Source organism: Leptinotarsa decemlineata, unplaced genomic scaffold (assembly GCF_025532065.1).
Source record: "Leptinotarsa decemlineata unplaced genomic scaffold, Ldec_3_MD MMD2_tig00000251_RagTag_RagTag, whole genome shotgun sequence".
Classification (NCBI taxonomy): domain Eukaryota; kingdom Metazoa; phylum Arthropoda; class Insecta; order Coleoptera; family Chrysomelidae; genus Leptinotarsa; species Leptinotarsa decemlineata.
Window position 1 is genome coordinate 5,890,677 of NW_027412547.1, and position 5,397 is coordinate 5,896,073.

Sequence of the window (5,397 nt, forward strand, 5' to 3'; positions counted from 1 at the left end):
TATAAATGCTATTCTAAGAAAAAACAAAAAAGGAGATATTACAAACAGTGATGGAAGTACTACACAAATATCGATGAATAAATTACTGTTCTTATCTGTATAGTTACTGGGTATACAAAAATTGTTAACGCTACCCAAATTACCACAAATCACGACTTTATCATCCGAATGGGTGGTAGTGATATCTGTTAGGTTAGAGAAATTATCGTAAACAGATGGTGGTATATATGCTCAACATGAATGAAATTGCATTGAATTATGCTAATTCATTCAATATAGATCCCATTCATCAGCGAGAATTGGAAGCTATTCGAAGGCTAAGTAGTTGGCGGTAACAACAGCCAGAAACGTGTAAAAACAAGTTTCTGAATGAGTGGAATGTGTTTTCATTGGAATAAGTACCCAAATAATCTAATCCAACTCTGTAAAAAGCTAATAATATATTCTACTACTCCGTCTGGATACAAAAAAGTTTTTTTATATCAAAATGGAGTAGTAGAAAGCCAAAAACTTTTTTTTCCAAAAAATTTGTCACTCCTAAAAATATAACCCTTTATATAATTTATATAATTCTATTCAAGGCATTCCATCAGTTCACATAATATTTCAGGAGTAGATATTGAAGAAATGGAATTAGGAGTGGAAAAAAAGAACTAAAACCAAAAAGTACTGTTATCATGTTTCATTCTGCAGTAGTTCTCATCAATTGTAGTAGACCAGATCCTGAATGCATTGTTTGAAAGCACATATCCTTAACAATTAAAATCTAGAATGAAAAATGGACATTACAACTTTCTTTATGAATACACCATCCATTAGGAACGGTAGAAAATTGAAACCTCACTAATCAATAATAAACTAGGGTCCCACCAGAGTAATATAATTAGATGTACATTGGTTGTTGCCCGCGGCTTCGCCTGCGTAGAATTTAGTTTGTCACATCCAGTTTCGTAACAGACCATTTTGAACAATTAGTTACAATATTTTATTATCAACCCAAACCTTCAGGTTTCCAACTTCAAAACTGACGAAATTCGATACAATCTTTGAACCCCTGTTTTGCCCCCTTGAGGGTTGACATTCCTGATTCCCTTTCCTGACGCTTATTCACGCTACACAAAGAACCTATCTGCATATTTCAAGATTCTAGGTTCAGTAGCTTCAGTTGTACGTTAATATAAGAGTGGGAAAAACCTAGTAATTTATATTTTTACTTTAAAAATACAGTAACTGAAAAAAAAAAGTCAAATGCACTAATGAATAGCTTCGAGAAACTCGAGGAACTCGCAAAACTAACACAACCGTCAATGACGTCTGCCCTCACGCGTCTGTCCGCGTTCAAGTCGCGTTCTCGGCGATGACGCTTCATTGCTCAAATCGCTCCTCTACACCCGCGCATCGTCCCCCGTCTTCTTACAATAGACGCGACGCGTACGGCTTACTGCGTTGCGTCAAGTTATTCTTATCGTGATAACTCTTAAACGATTCATCCAAATTACTTAGTGTGGGAATCAAAGTTCATCTCTATTGAATACTTGAAACGACAATTGTATCAATTTTAATTAGAATTTGACAGATATTCTAAAATGTGCATTGTATTGAAAGTATCCAATTTAATTGTATTTATGGCATATAGTGGGTACCACATAAGAGGTAAATATATGATATTGCGGACTAAATTCATGAATTATTCTCATTTTACGTACATGTATACATTTCTCTATTGTGCATGTTGTGGCGCCTCAGTGATAAAAAAATATATTAACACCGCACGTGTTCACCTGAGAAAACATGTGCCACACTCCACGTCTCTGGTCCTCAAAACAACTACAAAATCGAAGTTTCGGTCCTATAATGTACGAACGAAATATACTGATGGAAAATGTAACCGTCTCGTTTTTTGCGTTGAGGTTGATTTACTTAACTCCTGAAATCAAAAAGTAATTTTCATTCTACGCCATAGGAAGAAAGCGGGCAAATAAGGATTTTTGAACTTTTTAAAGTAAACATGAATTGTTAATTCGCCACTGAGATTGTTCTGAAAATGATCGATCCTCATTGATTTTTTTGCCTTTCGCAATCTTAAAATCATGACAATTATTTCAAATGATCCCGAGTACACAGTAAAAAGTATTTCTTCAAGAGAAGATCATAGGTTTCTTTGAAATTTTTATCTCTATTGGAAAAACTATTACTTTACGCCAACATCGCCATGTTCCACCAGAAAATCACACTTTCTTCAACAAAGAAATCAAATTTCTTGGCCTTTCAACGACATCATTCGTTTGATTATATCACTGCGAAGATGAACTATTTTGAATCAAGAAAATATAATATCATCTCAAAATCCATCACCTATTTGAAGAGAAAAATAAACTGTTTCAAATGGAGAGCAATATCAACTTGATCTGAACACATAGTGTTCAGGAATTTTAATAACAGGAATTTTGTATAGAATGAACAAGGTTTCTTTTAAAGAAGTATTTCATTCATTTTAGTTTGAAAAAACCTGTGTGGCTCTGGTTTTTCTATGAGCCTCTTAAGTGAGAGAGGAGCGGGGAATTCAGTTGTAAGCATCGCGTACGCGCAAGTATGTGTTGGAAAGTGATGTTGGTGTGTTGCGATTTTGAGGTGAAAGTGTTTTATGTGTTTGTAGGCAGTGCAATTTCTTTCCGATTATTTTGTATCTATCATAATGGAACAGATTTTACAAGACTGGGGTCTTGCACAGTTGAAAGATATTTTCATGAGTATCATATTTGGATAAAACTCCGCTATATCAGTAAGTACCGCGTTGTATACGTAGTACCGAAGAGAAAGTGGAAAACTTTGACGGCAACTCTTAATTTTGCCTTCATTTTGCGAAAATTATACCCATGCTCCGTAATTTTTCACACATGCATAATTACATTTGCAGAGCTCTGCAAGAGTATATTAATTTAAACTGAAAAATCCTCCACGTTGATTCAAATTTGCCAATCTCTTGTTTTGAACATACATTTCATTTTGTTTCAAATAAGAGCATTTTCTTTAAATAAAATTTGATTTTCTCTTAGACTGAATTCATTTTTTATTGAAAGATAGAGCTACTTATGGTTTCGACAATAAATTATAATACAAAAAATACCAAAATAGGCACCAGTAGGTATAAAAAGCTTCTATATATGACAGCCACTTTCTGATTTCAACATGTGAATATTTGTTAAATTCCGAAACGTCTTTGCTTTCTGTAATCACTTCAGAAATGTGTTTATGTTATTCATTGGAAACAAATTGAGTATACCCTACTCAGCTTGGAATTATTTGATAGATTTCCTTTAGTAATGTAAGAAATAGGTAGAAATTTTACCAAACTCACTAGAGATGAAATATGAATTCCCAAAAACCTGAAAACAGTGAATGCTGTTATTTAAATAGCGAATCATATTCCTTTGAGTTTGTTTGTATCTGTTTAAATCTGTTAAAAATCTGTTTTTCCGTTAATCAGCTGTCGCCCCCATACGAACGACAACTCTCAGAAGTTGAGAAACTTGTGCGAGCTAAGGACTAACGAGGTATTACCTTTCAACCAGCTTCAACCAGATACATTCTCTCGAGAAAAATATCTGGTCGAAGCAGGAATCGAACCCACGGTCTTCCGATCGTGAGTCGGGCGCACTACCACCGCGGCCAATTCCACAACACACATGATCATGAATTGAATTTTTTCAATGAAACATTTTATATTTTTCATTGATCCTCTAATAATACTCACACGACACTTTGAATTCCTATAACGGTTCCAAAATTATTATTTTGAAAGGCAATTTTTCTGTATAAACTTCTGTCCACTTCAAAGGGATTTGAGGTACGTCTTTTAAATTGATTATTTATTTCTGATCAAATAATGTTTAAGCACCTTTTAACTTGCTAGGAATCGTATGTTGAATAATAAGACCTCAGACAAGTTTAAAATTTTGAGGGTTGTCATTCGCATGCGAACAACAATTGGGTTCGTTAACGGAATAAACCTACCTAAACAGTGTTTTATTGAAAAAACATTTTTTTTATTAAGTGGCTGCTGTTTTCATATTTTTACCGAAATAGTGACTAAGGATGACGTGCTGATTCCTTCTTTCGTTTCAGAATCCAAGTGATGGTCCGGCAATTGTGGACAAACAAAAGCAGAATGCAGAACTTGATCGACGATAGTTATTTTTTTAATGTTATTTACCAGGATGGCATCTAATTTCAAAAACTTCATTTATGTGAAATAACTAATAAATTAATTCATTTTCTAGTCTGAGTTGTAATGTTGTTTATAGGCTTCGATTGCATTTTATTTGTTGATTTGCAATTTGTTAAGAATATTTCCCTTTTTTATATATGTTTTCTTATTGAATATTCATTTATGTTATTTATATAACTGTATATCTCAAAAGTGTACGGTTGGAATATGATATTTAAGCAAAGATTACCAAAGAAAATTTTGTTCTCTATTACGTTTTGTTTTTTATCACATGCTCTTTCAAGATAATATTAATGATTTGCAATTGCTTCAAATAAACCAATCATAATACACACATCGGAAAAGTCTAGGGATATTTTTATAACATACTAAATATCATAAAAATAAATGCATGAGGTCGTTTAATTTCGATTAAATTGGTACACTCGACCACCCTGTAGATTTGTAAGGGTTGAACAAAGGCTGCAAATACGGTAACTAATCTTTTATCAAGTTTTTTACAAACTGTAGGTTTTCGGCTAAAATGAATAATCTGAAAGTGTCAAGTTTGTACATTCTATGCAGTTCCTGCTCAGCAATTAAACTGGAAATATTGTGCTTTAACATGGAACGCCATCACTTACCATTGGCTGAGATGAATAGAGCTGTAGGGCTTCTTCAAGGTGGCATGCGACAAAATGATGTAGCTCTTCGTTTGGGGGTCTCCTAAAGTGTTATCAGTCGATTGTGGCGGCATTTCCGTGAAACTGGCAGTCCAGCCGAACAACATCCAGGGTGAGGACGCGCTACAACTGCAGTTCAAGACCGAGTTTTGGTCTTAACCGCAAGAAGACAACCGACAATCACAGCACCTGAGTTGGTTAACGTGTTGCAGCAGACGCACCAGGTAACCATTGGCCGTGATACTATCAGAAATCGACTGCATGAAGCAGATCTCCACAACAGAAGGCCACTTAGATGTCCACCTTTGTCGAGAGGCAATCGCGGTAGAAGATTAGAGTGGTGTCAAGAACATCAAAACTGGGACGCAAATGATTGGGCCACAGTTTTGTTTACAGACGAATCCAGATTTGGATTTCATCCAGATTCTCGTCGAGTAAAACTGTGGAGACGACCTGGAAATAATGAACGTTTGAGACACGTCCAAGAAGTCCACACATACAGAGGTG